Source organism: Pleurodeles waltl, chromosome 6 (assembly GCF_031143425.1).
Source record: "Pleurodeles waltl isolate 20211129_DDA chromosome 6, aPleWal1.hap1.20221129, whole genome shotgun sequence".
Taxonomy (NCBI): domain Eukaryota; kingdom Metazoa; phylum Chordata; class Amphibia; order Caudata; family Salamandridae; genus Pleurodeles; species Pleurodeles waltl.
In genome coordinates, this window is record NC_090445.1 from 1,641,464,125 (window position 1) to 1,641,481,182 (window position 17,058).

Sequence of the window (17,058 nt, forward strand, 5' to 3'; positions counted from 1 at the left end):
CCACCCCGTCTCATTTGTACGTACAGGCTGCCACTGATCTAAATCTCTCTCCTTCTACACCTATCTCCAACAATGTTTCTATCTAGCGTCATCTTAGGAATTTTGGGGCCATGGGCAAGATATATTACGATTGTTTTGTTTGACTGTATTACAGTTTAACCTGTTATTTATAATAATTTGGCATCATGCAGGCTTGAATTAGGATGGAATGGGTGACAAAAATAAAATTAGTTCCGTACTGGGGCCATCAAAATGTGCCTTGCCCAGGGCCCCCAGTCCTTAAGATGATACTGTCAAGTGTGGGAAGACTACCTTCCTTCCTCAGGTTGTGGGTTCCACCATGCCCCTCAGTACCTGCCTTCGGATGTGCTGCAGAGGCTCCCATTCGTTCGAGGATAAGCCATCCAGCATTGTTCTTTTTAATTTGTTTTTGTTTAACTTGGTGTGGGCATGTATGTTATGGTTGGAGCGTATAGATGCTCAGCTTCAAATAAACTTTGCAAACTTTCTGAAAAAGCCTAGAGAGAAGTGTCTGTACATTTAAGGAAAGTAGACAACTAGACAGATTCACTGCCGTGTTCTACAATAAAAGGCATGCCTGCATTCACTCATTCACTCATTCACACTGTTGCAGAGTTGTACGTGGCCGTGAAACACGTCTTCCTCATCTCCAGGACCAGCTTGGGGCCATCACATAATAGGCGTTTCCATTGCAGCGCAGAGCCCAGCGCCTGTTCTATGCACCTGCACCATGCAGTGATTTATTTCAATCAGTTATGTTTTTTGAGTTGGTGCTTTATTTTCAGACAGTTCAGCCCATAAACCATCAGCGTGTTGCTCTGAGATCTTTCTTTCTTGAACAGATGGCTTCATTTCATGCTAATGTATTTCAATTTGCATGAAAAGTGTTGACTTGAATACCAAGGAAGTGATTGATTGCTTTTGAGACCCTTGGTTTAGGGAATGACCATGGGGCTTCTGCCAACAAACTGTATGTGCCAAAGGTTTCTATGGATCACTCCTCAGCCGCCACAGGAAGGGTGTCACTTGACCTTTTCTCGCTGGGGATGTTCCAAGTAGATACCACGAAATGCTCTTCACCTCTGAAGTGCCTGTTGCAGTTCAGCAGTGATGGCTGGTTGCCAAGCTTGACAAGGGTTGGAAGAAGAGTTCTTTTTTTAACCGGCTACGCCGAGGACCGGGCAACATGTGCTCTTATATAGTGTAATGTAGGAAGCCTTCCCCCAACAGTATTTTCAGCTATCCGACCTTCAGTACTTGTGATGAAGTACATATCGATGTATTTTTAAAGCAAAATTGTAATTGAACTTTGTCCAAGGGAAATGTACTAAGATTTGCCCCAATCTAAAAATGCATAGGAGCACACACTTGAACGCGCTCAGCCTTGTTGACTAAACACATAGGAGCATTATGGGCTCCTACTTGTACAAACACTCAGGGGCATATTTATGAGAAGATTGCGTGATGTTTGCATCACGCAGAGTGTTACATGCGTGACACAAATCTCCAAGTCAGATTTTTTGAAGCCTTGCAAAACCATTTTGCGGGGCTTTGAGTGGCATCAAATATCTGGAGTAAGGCAACGCAGCACAAAGCGCTGCATTCCCTTAATTGGTCCTGGGTATGCATTGCATGGGCATCGCAGTGGCTATTCTCACGCAACTCCTATCAATTTGGATGTATTCTCAGATTTACAAGGACTTGTAAACCTCAGAATGCACCAAAATCTTACACCTCCCCAGGAGAGGCATAACAAGGAGAAATATCTTTATTTCTCCTCGTTTTGTTCTCTTTCTATATGTGCTGCATTCTTCAGTTCACATAGAAAGTGGAAAAAGCCTCTGAGGATTTTGTTTTTGCAGGAAAGTGTCCCATCCTGCACGAAAACAATCCTGCATGCAACGCAGGCACCCTTGCACCACAGTGCAAGGGTGCCTTTGTTGGTGCTCAGCAGCCCATTGTGTGCCAACACAAGGGGAAAAGTCAGGAATGCTCTGCATGCCTTGAATGCAGCACATTCCTGCCTTTTTCCAGTGATGCAGTGCAGCGCAGCGAGGGGACCTGATGCGCTGCATTAATTTCTAATAAATATGCCCCTCAAGATCTCTGGTGTTTGTGCACCTTCACTATATTGCGCACACCATATAGCCTTGTGTTCAAGCCTGTGTCCCATTATTTATGTATTCTCGAGTATTTTATGTATTGTGTACCAGGCCCAAGAAAACTAGAGCACTTTACACAGAACACTGCATATGGCACAAAGACACACAAGCAATACGAGACAAGAAGTTCAAAGTCTAAATATGAATACTTTCACATACCTGCAATTCTAACCAGATACTATGTACACAAACGACATTCAATCCATGACAAGCAAGGAATCTAGGGGTATATTTGTGATGGTTTTGCGTAGCTCTTCCGCCACGCAAAGGGGTGCAAGGGTGACATAAAACCTTGAGTGATATTTACCAAGCCACGCAAGGCCACCTTGCATGGCCAAGGTGGCCTTCTGTGGCTTGGTAAATGTGAAGTAACACAAGCCAGCGCAAATCTCTGCCTTGCGTAACTCAGCACCAGGGGGGCATTATATCAGTGGAGTGTGGGTGTTCCCATGCATCCACCCATTTATTTTGCCGCATTTCCAGATTTACCATTAACGATAGACCTGGGAATCCATCGAAATCCTATGCCTCCCCAAAAAGAGGCATAACAAGGAGAAAAAAAATATTTTGCCTTGTTTTTCCCTCTTTCTACGTGTGCTTCATTTGGAAAATGCCTCTGAGGATTGTATTTGTGCAGGAAGGCATCTCTTTCTGCACAAAAACAATCCCGCCTTCACCTGCAGGCACCCTTGCACTGACCCAGTGGGATAGTGTGCCAGAAAATCTCTTGCCGACATCTTGTCTGCAGCAGATCCTTTTAAAAGCAAAAATAAATGGTGCTGTGTTGGCACTGCCTGTTGATTTTAAGATTTTAAAACATTGGGCACTTGACCTCTAATTGACTTTTTCCTGGGGTTGATCACGCATGCTAAGGTTAGGAAAGAATAGACATGCTGCCATAGAGGCCCATCAAGTCAAAAGAAAAAGAAATAGTTTACTTCTAATTCTTCTCAAAGAGCACACACTTCTACATTTTGTAAAGACATTTCTAAAATGGAATTATCAAGTTCATCGCTTGATCACCTGGATAAGAGACTCCCTTGGTAGGCTATCTTTGTTATAAAAGAGGAAGAAGTAATTCCATCATTTGAGCGAGAGTAATACACTTATGCATAGCACCGATATTACAGTCACACCTTTGCGGTCTGCTTTCTTACATTAATGGCTAGTTTGGTGTTTGTTGCTAGTATTCATGGAGATCGTTTGAGTGGGAGAAGAAGGATAGGAACTGAAGAAAAAAGGTAAATGTAATAGTGGTAAAGAGCGAGGGAAGGGGCAGAAATAGGGAGCCAGGAGGATCGGCTTCATTGTTGTAGCGGTGTTATTCGGCTTCTTTCGATCGTCCTTGCTTTCAAGTGTTGTGACAAAGGAGTTCCAGGTTGTAAGGCCCTTCACTTTGATCCCTCTATCCTGTAGCAATTGCAGTGTGTATGTCTCTGCTTTTGCCCAGTGCAATAGTTCTGTGTGCCATAGTGTCTGTCCTGGTGCGTTGGGAGCTTTCCAGTGCATAGCTATTAATCGCCTGTACAAGACTAACGCTAAGTCTATACATTTGTGTATTTGCTTTTTGCCTTTAGGTCTTTCTCTTATTCCCAGTAAACATAGCGCTGGGCTGAGGGCCAGTGGAACTTCGAGCCATGCAGTTATTTGAGTTATTATGTTGCTCCAAGCATTCAGGATCGGGGGACATTCCCATGTCATGTGAAAGAAAGTAGCTCTGATGGTGTCTCATCTTGGGCATTTCTGGGTTGATTGAGGAAACATTTGTGCGAGTCGGTGTGGTGATAAGTATGTCTAATGTAAGTAGTTAAACTGTGTGTATCTTAGCCTGGGGTTACGTGATACTCTGTGTGTCGATGTTATGGCCTGGTTCCACTCGTGTTGTGATAGAGTGTAAGTGAGGGTCTGGTCCCATCTACTTTTAGCTTGTTCTTGGCCTTGTGTGAATTGTGTGGTCAGGGTTCTATATATTCCTGAGATATTCGGAAGGTTTTGCAGGTTATTTAACAATTCGTGTAGGATTGGGGCTACAGTAGGTTCTTTGTTCCCGCATTTCCATGTAGCACGTATTAATTGTCGCACCGCTCCGAATGTGATGAAATCACCTCGTCCTAGATTGTGAGCGGCATCTAGTGCCTCATATGTGCTTAGTTGCCCGTCGTTGAATAAGTCGCCCACTGTTTGAATGCCTTTCTCCGGCCAGGTTGATAAATCAAGTTTTGCAGCTATTATTTCAATTTTGGGTATGTCTAATAGGGGTATCTTGGGGGAGTATTGTGGTGTCTTGTCACCACACAGCACATATTTGTGCCATATACGTCGTGCATTATGCAGTAGTATATTTTGCATACGCCATGTGTCGTCCCTATCTGATAGGTGGCGTATTATGTTAGTATGTCGTAATTCGCTGTATACACTTTGTGCTTCTGTGTTTGCAGGGTCGCGTATCCATTTAAGCACCCACTGCAGCTGGGCGGATGCATAGTATAGTTCTAGTCGTGGTACCCCCAACCCACCCTGTGCCAGTGGGTAATGTATTTTGTTTTGGGCCACTCTACGACGGCCGTTACGCCAAATTAGGTCTGACAATATGCTGGATAGGGATTTAAAGAAGGAGGCAGGGAGTGTCAGTGGTAGCGTAGAAAAAAAGTATAGCAGACGTGGTAGGACCACCATCTTTGCAATGGCCACTCTGCCCAGAGGGGAGAGTGGAAGCGAGCACCAGAAGGGTAAGGATCCGCGAAGGGCTCTGATCGCGCGTCCTAGATTGCCTTCCTTTAGATCCTGGGGGTCATGGTAAATGTTTATGCCCAAGTACTTAAATGTAGTGTAGCACCATTGCAGCTCAGTCGGGAGTCTGGAATCGCACACATTGGAAATAGACAGGATTTCGACCAGTTGACCTTAAGCCCGGATATAGTACCGAATTGATCTAGTAGCTCGAGTATACCAGGAAGGGAGGTGGCATAGTCACACAAAAATATTAATGCATCGTCTGCATACAGAGAAACTATACAGTGCTGTGGGCCGTCTGGAATGCCCCAGTCGAACGCATATGTGCGAAGTCGGGCGGCCAGAGGCTCGATGGCGAGAGAAAACAGCAGTGGAGATAATGGGCATCCCTGCCTTGTGCCTCTTTCCACTCTAAACCTCTCAGATATAGTTTTGCCTGTTTTAACTCTAGCTGTCGGTTCAGAGTATAAAGTTTTAATCCACCCAACGAATGCCTTGCCAAAGCCCATGAGTTCAAGTGTTTCTAGCAGAAAAGGCCAACCCAGTGTGTTGAACGCTTTTTCAATGTCCAGTGATACTGCTACTCGTCCGTATTCATTTTCAGGGGTGTTTGCCATTAATCGTAGTAAGTTCCTAATATTGACGTGTGTTGCGGCCGGGTATGAATCCCGATTGGTCGTGGTGCACCAGAGTCGACAGCAGTGGGAGAAGGCGGTTTGCTAGTATTTTGCCTAGTAGTTTGCAATCTGTGTTTAATAGTGACAGAGGACGGTATGAGCGGACATCCATTGGTTCTCGGCCTGGCTTGTGCAGCACCACTATTATTGCCTCACGTTGTGATTCGGGTAGTTGACCTCGTTCTAGGGCTTCACCCAACATTTCAAAGCATGGCGCTAGCGTTTGCGTTTGGAAGGTGTTATAATATTCTATGGGGAGGCCATCACTTCCCGGTGCTTTACCGTGTGTCAGCTGACGTAATGCCTGTTGCACTTCCGCGATGTCTATTGGTCTATCTAGTTCCTCGGCCTGTATTAGTGTGAGTTGTTTCATTTGTATTCCACTAAGGAACTTAAGCAGTTGTTCTTGTGTGTGGGGGGGGTGTGCTCTATATAATGTGCTATAATATTCTCTGAAGGCGTCATTTATTTCAGCCTGGGTGTTTACGATTGCTCCCGAGCTTAGCCATATCGCCCCGATAGGAGCACTATGTCTCTCGTTTTTCAGGAGCCATGCCAGAAGTCTGCCCGGTCTATCGCCCTCTGAATGCCTACGGGCCATATGATACTTATAGTCGTATTGTCTCAGTCGGTGGTCTGCGTCCTTCCACAATGTGCGCATAGCTGTGAGGCCCACATTGTCTATTGCTCCCTCTGCGAATTTACATTCTGCGGTTCTTACATTTTGCTTGTGCATTCGGATTTCGTTTGTCAGTGTTTGTCGTACCCCCTTGGACATTGACATGCATATGCCCCTGACCACCACTTTATGTGCGTCCCATTCATTTGCTCTGGATTTCGAGGTTCCTTTATTAAGTGCAAAATATGTGGTCATTTGAGTGGCTATCTCTTTCCTGAAGGGGGGTCCAGTAAAAATTGTGGTTGCAGACGCAACGTTGGGATGCGTGTGCGTGGTCTACCCCACTTGATTTGTGCTATGAGCGGACTGTGATCTGAGAACACTCTAGCGGAGTATTCAGCTTTGGTGAATTTGTATGTCAGTTCAAGTGAGCAGAGTTTTAGGTCTATGCGGGTGTGTAGGAGGTGCACAGGTGAGTGGTAAGAGTATTCCCTGTCCAATGGGTGGAGGTATCTCCACACGTCAATCAATCGGCGCTCAGACATCCAGGATTGCAGTGTTTGTGAGTTTTTCCTTACTGGGGCAGCCACCAGTGGGAGGTGTGATCTGTCCATATCTATTTGTGGCACGCAGTTCATGTCGCCACCCCAAATATTGTGTATGTTTAAGGTGTTTGATAGGTGAGATATGGTGGTTTGTAGAAATTCGCTCTGCTTAACGTTAGGGGTGTATAACCCAGTAATCGCTATTGGCTCTCCATCTAGTGTGCCAATCAACTGGATATACCTGCCTTCTTTATCTGTTGTATTATGTTTTGTAGAGTATGGCACCCCGGGCGCTATCCATATCATGAACCCCCTCGCGAAAGACGATGTGCCTGCTGTGTTTAGTTATCCCGTCCAACTTTTTCCAATGATTTGGCATCTGCTGGAGCGATGTGTGTTTCCTGTAATATAGCAATGTGTATATGATGGCATTTTAGGTGTGCCCGTACCCTATTGCGTTTAACTGCACCGGCCATGCCTTTTACATTCCATGTTATTATGTTGTATGTTGTGTCCTTATGTGTCATTTTACGTTATGTTGGCTAACGCCCTGAAGGTCCGCCTCAGGGGGTAATGTTGCCTCTTTGCATTGCCCTGCATGGTTTCATCGCACGCTTTGGCCCTCCGCCCGATTACCGTCCTGCATTTGTAGGATATTAATGGCCCCGAGAAATTGGTGTAAAAACCTACTAAGAAAATTAGAATAGAGGAAAGCAACAGAAACCAATATAAAGGATATACTGGGCAAAGCCCAACTTTAAGTGTTTTGGCACAACCAGTGCCTAAATCGAGTCCGAAGGGGTACTGTTCCATTCAGGTACCGTGTAGGTAGTGGGGGGCGTGCGTAGATGAAGGCTAGTCTCTTTCCCCTGGTCCGTATTAGTACAGGTTGTTCCCAGCGCCAGCATGTGAGTTTCCTTATAATTAGGTGTTATTTCAGTTTCAGCGCGTGGCCGAACCGGGCCAGCATGCAACCAGTGTACTTTTGAAGTGAGCTTTCCCTCGTATTATGTCCGCAGACATTTTAGGGCAGGTGTTGTTAGTTTCGGCCCTTTGGGGATACCAGAGAGTGGTTCTCATATTTCGTCGGCCGCATGTGGGGTGAGGCTCGGCCCCCTCGCCAACGGAGAGAGGGAGGGGCTGGTATCACTGTGTTGCGAGCTACTATCGATACACTCTGCTTCCTTATTAGTGCTCAGTTGCGAACGTGCTAATGTGCTGATCTCTTTTAAGGCTTGCGCCTAATCATCTGCCATTTGTGTTTTGGTTGGTCTCACCAAGTTGTTTTTCTTTTTTTTTTTCCTCTATGGGGGTATGGGGTTATCCATTCTTCCTTTGGCTTGTCTTCTTTAGTTGGGTCGACTATGCCTTTCGCGTATGCCCAGGTCCAGGCGTCCTCCGGCGTTGGAAATATGAGTGTTTTTTCATCTGAAATTATCCGGAGGCGAGCTGGGAACATGAGTGAATAAGTAATTTTATTCTCTCTTAAGACTTGCTTGATTTTGAAGAACGAGGCCCTTTTGTTTTGAACTTCAGTCGTATAGTCCGGGTAGGCAGTGATAATGCAATTCTCCATGCTGGCCGTGCCAGAGGTTCTGAAATGCTGTAAGACGAGGTCCCTGTCTCTACAATTTAGAAATCTCGCTATCAGTGGGCGGGGTGGGGCGCCCGGGCGAGGTCGTCTGCCTGGGATTCTGTGAGCTCTTTCTATAATTGGAACTTTAGTAGAGTCTTGTATTTTCATTGTGTCTTTAAGCCAATTCTCCAGGAATACTTCAGCCTGTGATGTTTCTGCTCTTTCTGGGTTTCCCAAAAATCTGATGTTATTGCGTCTGGAGCGGCCCTCTGCCTCCTCAGTTCTTTGCTGTAGCTGTGTGATTTCCACCTCTAGTTGCTGTATTTTGTTTTTCATGAAAGTTACCTCTGGTTGAACATTTTCTAATGCTGTTTCTGTGTCCGCAACCCTATCTGTAAGTTTGTGGTGATCCGCTCGAAGAATGGTGATTTCCGAGATTGCAAAGTCAATTTTACTCTCAAGGGAAGTCTTGGTATCCATGACTGCTTGCAGCAGTTTTTCGAATTGTAACGAGTGCTTGCGAAGTGTCTCATTCACTTGTGATATTGTTGTCTTTTGTGATTCTGGTGGGGTGCTGCTGTCCGAGCTAGGTCCCGATTTGGGTAGTTTTGGTTTGACCATTAAGCCTTCTGTAGTATGCTTGTAGAACATCCGAGGGTATTGTGCTTTGCCCACACGGGGTCGTTAAGTGCTGCGGTCAAGCGGTGTTGTCTTCCAGCGGGCGGCTTTTAAGTGGTAGGCTATGCGAGAGGGCCCATGTTGTTTATCTGCTAGAACGGGTTGTCATTGCTTATTTTGCGCACTTGGGCCATGGCATTGTGTTTGTTTTTGGGCGTCCGCGGCGTCGCGGGCACCCGGTCTCATGATACTGTTCCTACGATCGATGGCCCCCCCCTCAGCTTCGGGGCCGACGCTCTGTGTCCACTGCCCAGTGCGAGCCGCGAACGGCAGCAGGGAACGCCTCTCAAGTCCGCTTAAATGCTTTTATTCTTCTCGTCTCGGGCCTAGCTCATTCAGGGCCGCGGGCATCGCCTCGCCCCGATTCCACCACTTCCGCCATTTCCGGGCCTACTGGTCGCCATGCAAAGGGGAGCACCCAGCGGGGATCAGGCCGTCCCACCGTTCATAGCCCCGATCGAGCCGCAATCAGCTTGTGGAAAGCGCTTCCCCGGGATCGTAGTGTGTCCACTGCGCTTCTTACCTCGGGCCGTCGCTCCGAGTTCTGCGATGGTCTGCTCCGGCCCATCCTGAGCCACGTGTTCTGCCTCGTCCCGCCGACACCTCTTCTGGTGCCACGAGTATGTGGTCGTGAGGAGCTCTAATCTACATAGCCACACTCTGCCGAAGATCCGTCCCTTTCGTCCGGAAGGCTGGGCCGCAATCCCAGTCTCATGACGTCTTATCGGCCGGGACGCCGATTGATATCCTCTTCGGCTCTGGCCCCATGGGACCGCGTGTCGCACGTTTCTAGTTGTTGCATGTGTTACGGAGCCTAGCAATCCTATGAGAGGACTCAGGGGAGGCTCCGGTTTACAACTTTAGTATTATTTTGGCGCTGGGGTCAGGAACGATGTAGGATTCTAGTGGGCCGAGAGCAGAGCTCCTCGTTCAAGCGTCCGCTCCGACCGCCATCTTGGCCACCGATGACATAGTGATTATGACGTTTTTAATGGTTGTTTTAAGGAAAGTGATTTTGTATTATGCATTTTTTAGTTCTGAAATAGTTCGGAATGTTGGAACTAAACATGTTGGCTAGGCTGATTTGTTTTGCATAATGGAAGAATTTCAAAAATGATAAAGGATATTTTCATAATATACTTAAAATGTGGAATCTACACATTTTTGTGAAGTTTCAAACAATGATCTACTGTGTTACTATTAATACTACATCATACTAAAATTAGAAATAAAGAGAGTGAATGCTTCTCCTAGTGCAGGTTAAACTAATATTTTCCCTTTGGAACTTAAGCTGTGCAAATTGGGCATTTGCACAATACTTACAAATACCATTGGCGATTGTAGTCTCTGAGATGAGTGCACCCAATGTGAAACATAAGTTGTAAACATACAGGATGCAGATACAATATCAACTGCAGCCTCTGTAAACCGGTATTATTTGATTATGAATGACAAATGAAAGAGATTGTTGATCTAATCCAAGTTCCACTGAAAAGAGGAAGCCATAAACCAATAGCTATTTGTTTTGATCATGTGTGTAAGAAAAAGAGACATGAGGTTAGAAGAGTGTTTTGGAAACTCCTGAAGATCTGATTGAATCACTAGTAAGAAGAAAGAAAAATGATTTCAAAGAGAAGATTTAGCTATGGAAATTACTGTTGAAAGGACATAAAGAAATGTTGGTTGTTGATTGCAGCTTGGTGTCTGGACAGACTAACCCCAGTGAGTTGTCTTATAAGTTGTTCAGATTTATGCTAAATCTTATATTGGATCTTTCTTTTTTCCTAAAGATAACTCAACTGGAATTCATGAAGGTGAGATTATCTATACTCAAATTAAACATATTATAAGACAATTTAAGCCCAGTTGAGCATCCATCCAATTTTTATATGCCATCTAAAGTAAATCCAAGACTATGGGTTGCATTCATTTGTCCTGTGTATAATTGTTCAGTAAACTTGGGTCAAATCCCGAAGAGCTAGAAAGATTTGTTAATCAGTCTATTTTTAGAAAAGGTGATGCAAATATTCCTGCTGCTTACCTCTTAATGTCTTTGCTTGATGTCGTCTTTAAAATATTTGTTAAGGTCCTATTACATGCTTTGGATGAGCGGGTCCACCGTGAACCACCTGCTTCTGTTGAAGGAGTGGGATTTCTTATTGTAATAACTATCTTGGTCCAGCATAACATTTTTGCTCCTAATTATATTATTATACATAAAACTACTTGGATTGACAACCTTGCAGGTTTTTTTTATTAGATTTTAAATCCTCGTTCCATTCTATTGATTGGCAAGTATTTTATCTAAATTAGTCATAAAACAGGAATTACAGTGGGCCTGCTTCCCATTGTATTGGGCTTACATTCATGGAACCAGGACCAAGGGTTTTGCTGGTAATAAGGGATTAAAAACAAAGTAACTACAAACCCTTGTTGGGTTGAAGCAAAGCTGCACCCCTACACCCCACCCCACTTCCTTCTTCCTTATTTTTGAGCGATCTCCTGGCATGCTTCAGTGATGAAAAATTATTTTCACCCATGGAAGGCTAATGAACCTTTTATGAGGCGCTAACAATTTAGTTGTGTTTGATCTCACTCCTATAGGACTTCAGCTGCAACATAATGCCTTAGCCTTTTATTGTAAGAACTAGGTAGCTAGTACTTTATTGCGTAGTTAATTAAAACCATTACAAACAGTTTATAAATTAGTTAAAAACAACATTAGTAAAATTGTTTGAACATTTATAAAAAAGCTGAACGTGATCAGAGCTAGTGCAAAGGGAAGGCTATAACTAAAAAATGCATGCTAATAAACCAAGGGCCGGAACGTTTAGTCAGTGCATTACAGAACAGTTATATAATTGCTACTGGAGGGCCTGTCCCCCGGTGCCAGAAAGGTACAATAACTCCTCAAAGTGTGTGTTACCCGATAATAAACAACTGACACTACTGTAGTCATATACTTTGTTATTAATTGTTAACTCTGCATTTGATTGTTCTCCTCCAGAGGACAGATCCTCTGCCTGAGTTTACTAAGAAATTTGGCACAGCTCACCAGGGCCCTCGGAGCAATGCTCTTAAAACAAATTGAGGATGCGACTTGACATATTCAGACCCCCAGGACCAGGATGATGGATCTAATTCGGGTCCTCGTCTCCTGATCTAACACAGGGCAGCCGCATACCAGATGTATCCAAGATTCCTCATGGTATGACCATAACCTGCACTCTGTTTTATTGCTGTTGCTGGCCTAGTTTGGATTAAAATCTCTAATTGACAATAGTAGCATTCTCATATACAGTATCTGTCAGCAGATTCCCACACTCATGACTATCAGTATGTAAGGTTCAAGTTTTCCTATAAGGTAAGAATTGTTCAGGGGCTTGACCAATAACTATTTTGAAGATGATAAATCTTGCTCCTATATGGTCTCTTATAGTTGTCGATTGATAACTCTACTCCAAATGCTAAATAGGACATCCCCTATTAGAAAGGCAGCCTCTTCAATCTTGATAGTCTTTATTGTGTCTCTTATTAGGGCATACCAAGGGTTGACTAAGGTTTTATGGATCAAATCTGTTTATTAATTTCAATTATCGAATGTCGAATATGCAGTACATCACAATATTGCCCGAAGGCTCGTTATTAGCTTACTTAATGCGAAACAATAGAAAACAAATTAGGTTAATGATTTAATACAACTACGTTTCCCCACTTCTGGCCAGCAATTCAATGGTCAAACAATCCCAGGCTCTAATACCATATGTAAAGCTTGTCCCATATACAGATCTCTTTGCAAATATAATGCCCTGCACTCAATTCAAATTCAGAACCCTCAAATAAATTGGGCATGTCAGCTCTGAAAATTCCCCGGACAGGATACATAAGAATGGTTGCCAAAGTTTGACTAAGGTTTTAAAGATGTATCTTAGCTCCCTTTTTAGTGGTTTCAACTGTGCCCTTGTGGACTGGCTGCAATATTTCAGCATGGGGGCTTGACAATCTAGTGTTTTATTCACCAACCCCTGTTCCAGCCTTATCCTGGACCGTCATGCATATCGCGTTTTTTGGAAAACATTTCTAAAGGCTGTGTAGTGGATTTGTTCCAAGGTTGAATCTAAAGCGTCTGGGTAAGCATGATTACTGTACTGTACAGCTGGTACAGGAGTTGTCTTCATCACTCCTAATATCACTGCAGCAGAGGCACTACTCCGCTTCCAGTACAGTTGGCCAATCCTGTACGTGATCACAGTACACTTTTTCCTGTCACTGGCGAACCGTTTTTGCTTCCTGGCGGTACTGATTGTTTTGGTGCCCAAGCACCAATAGGGAAGCTTTTTTGATTCTGAACCTTCTGAATATTAGGACTTTAAGGCCAGATGTATGACAGTTAGCATTTGCGACTCACAAATTGCGATTTTTAGCAATACACAATTTGTGAGTCGCAACAGCTGATGTACAACAGTGTCTCAGACACTGTTTGCAATTCACAAATGGGTCGCAAGAGACCAGCCTTGATAATGTTCATGAGGCAGGTCCCATTTTGCAACCCATTTGGGAATGAGCAGCACTCACCGGGATGGTGACCTGCTGGGGTCAGCAGACAAACATGTTTGTGACTGCTTTTTTAATAAAGCAGTTTAAAAAAAAAAATGCAGCCTGTTTTCATTAAAAGAAAACGGGATGATTTACAAAAAAAAATTAAACTTTCCTTTTCATTTTTTCAGAGTAGGCAATGGTCCCTGGAACCACTGCGCCTGCTCTGACAAAATGTTGGTGCCTTCATTCACAGAGGGAAAGGGGTCCCTTGGAGACCCCTTCCCGTTTGTAAATGGGACACCACCAATTTGAAATTGGTGGTAACTGCAATTGTTTTGCAACCGCATTCCCAGTCACAAAACAATCATACATTCCACTATGACTCGATACTAGGAAGGGATGCCTTGGCATGCCTCTTCCTAATAGCGAGTCGCAAACCCTATTTTGCTAGTCAGTAATAGGTTACTGACTCGCAAAATAGGGTTGATACATGGTACAAGGAAATTTAGCAGTCACAAAGGGCTAATTGCGCCTTTTAAGACAGCTAAATAGATGTGTAGATAAGGCCCTTAGTTTCTTCCTGATTTACCTGGAGATGGTTCATCTGCATAATGATTTATCTGTAGCTTGATGTCTCCTAGTTTGAGTGGAACCAGACTGCAGGGCTCCAAGATTTTACCCAAGTCAGTGTACACATGTTAAATAGCAATGAGGCCAAGACATAGTTCTGCTTTAGGCCACAATTTGTTCTGATTTTTCGAGAAACTGTACAAGGGCCCATTTTTACTTGGACCCATGACCCAGTAAACAGCAACATTATGACTCATAGCACGTAGGGGGTATGCCAATGCTGCAAGCTTCCTCTAGAGCAGAGGTCTCCAAACGTTTTAATGCTGTGCCCCCCCAGTTGAAAAATAAAAATCATTGGGCCCCCTCAGAATTTTTCACAATTATTTTATAAACATGGCAATGTTTAAATATGTCTAAACCTATTTAAACATTGCAGTTAAGTACTGTTACCTTTTTATAACTACAATAACATGCTTCTGCTTAAAACAAAGGCCTGTTATCTGTATAATATTTATTTTGGCCAGAGTCTGGGCCCCCCCCCCCCCGCCTGGGATCACTTGAGGCCCCCCTAGGGAGGCCCGCCCCCCAGTTTGAAGATCTCTGCTCTAGAGAGATGGCCTGTCTACCCGATTAAATGCTGCACTGTAATCAATAAAGCAACAAAATGGAGGCAGGGTGTTTGTTCTTTGAAGCCTGATACCTCAAAAGGATAGTGCAAGATTATTGCCCATGGTAGATGCTCCAGCTCTGAATTCTGATTGACAAAAAAACAGTAAGATTTCTTGCTCTTGAATCCACATCTCTAGCTGCCCTACTAGACTACGGGCATAGGCGTTTGCCTGCACATCAAGGAGCGCAATCAGACGATAATTTGCAGCCACGATTCGGTCTCCCATTTTATATACAGAACACAAAGTTGATTCCCGCCAGGCATCAGGTACCGTCGCCATTAGAAAAGCTCAGTTAAAAAGAGGGGAGAGCAACCTTGCCCAGTTTTCAGGGTCACTTTATTTAAGTGTAAATTCATGTTTTGTACATTTTTTATTGTGAATCAAGCCGTTTATGACTAAAAGCTTACTTGCAAATTTTTTTTAATGGAACCTATTGCCTCTAAATTGAAATATTTTACATAATCCGTCACTATCCTGAAAATCTGTTCACATCTGGCGCTATGTTGGCCACTTTTACTTTGGGAGTTCTGTGGTTGATTTTTGTTGGGTACCCCTGGATAGGATGTTGAAGGAGCTTCAACAAAGTACCCATACAAACTTTGGCCTCTGTCACCTCAGTCTGAAAGGAGGATTGGTTGCAATTATATAGTAATTGCACAAACATACTTTTCCTTCGTTATTTTGTTCAAAGTTTATGGTCTTCAGCCGGCATAGGTTGGGGGACAAATGGTGGGTTGCTTTAGTTATCACTGACAGAATATCGGATACAGGAATATAGTGTGCACAGAGTATTGTCAAAAATATTGAATGCCAAAATAGCGGGAAGGTAAGTGCAAATAGGTAAATATAGGTGTACTATTCTTAACTCTACAGCTGTGTACCTTGAAGATCTATATATTGACAAGCTACATATATGTTCAGTTATATATAGTAAAACTTTGCTTAACTATAGAAACTTACCTTCACAATATTTTTGTCTGTGATATTCTTGACAGGATATTTTGTCCACACAATATTTTTGCTCTGATATTTTGTTGTCACACCTTGGAGAGATTGTTTTTAGCATAGTGCTGGTGGGGGAAGCTCCACGAGTCAAACTTTGGCTTTTTATGCTATTTAAGACAGTTTTAAAATTGCAAAAAATCGACAAAGTGTTGGGAAGTGTCTGTTCTCATATGTAGCTCAAAGGGGATCGCCTTTAGCTCAGTGCTTAATTTTTAAATAAAAATGTGACGTGCCCAAAGCTCTCATTTCAAACTTGCGGCTGCTGCCAATAAATGTACGAGCACAGAATACTGCGGCAGGTAATCCTAAAGCCATCTCGGGCCTCTTCAAACCATTTACAGCCACTCCCTGCCCCCTCAGATGACTCCCCACCGACAGCCAACGGCTCAAAGTAAGCACTGCTTTGGAGTGATCTTATTAAGGGAACTGCTGGATAGTCTAAAGCCAGTCCGAAACCAAAGGACAAACGTTTTTACCTCTGACCCAAGAGGTGAGCTTCTCTGAAATACTCCCCTACCCACATCCAGTAAGCCGAACATGCGTTAACTGTATGTATGGGTCAGGCACGTCACACTTAATGTTAATTGGCTACAAAATGGAGCCATTCTAAGAGTTCGGCAGTACCGATGTAAAATAACACGTTATATAAGGTGCAGTAAGAATTTTTAATGGTGCACTCCTATAACACCGGATCTCATACTCCTGCATGCCTTTGTGACTCAGCCTCCATATGTCCAAATGAATGCAAAGAGAGATTCTGGTCTGAAACTTATCCAACCAAAACAGAAAAAAATGCAAGTTCTACAAATCAGTTCCCACGGACCGAGTCTGTAGATTGTTTTTATAGATTTACATTAGCAACAGAGACAGAACACAAAGAAGTCACACAATCATGAGCTCTCAAAATCAATGTTTATTTGTGCTGCTTGTGCAGTGTAAGAAAACATTGTTGTCAAGGCAAATCACAGCTGCCTCCTGTCCCTTCCATCTGACTGAGCGACGTCAAAAAATTGCAGCAGTTAACTATGGAGTGAAAACTTACAAAACAATGGAAGTTTCTGTGATAATCATCGTTTTTGTTTTCAGTTAGAATTGTTCACTGTCATTTCTTTGCGTGTTTCGCTGTCACTTACCTTATACCTCATAAAACCAGACTACAAACAGGTGGAGGTGTCACACATTAGAAAGCTTCACTTTTGTCAACTTTGGGTAGCTGAGAAGAATCCTACAAAATCATGTTTAACGAAAAAAATACAATCAAC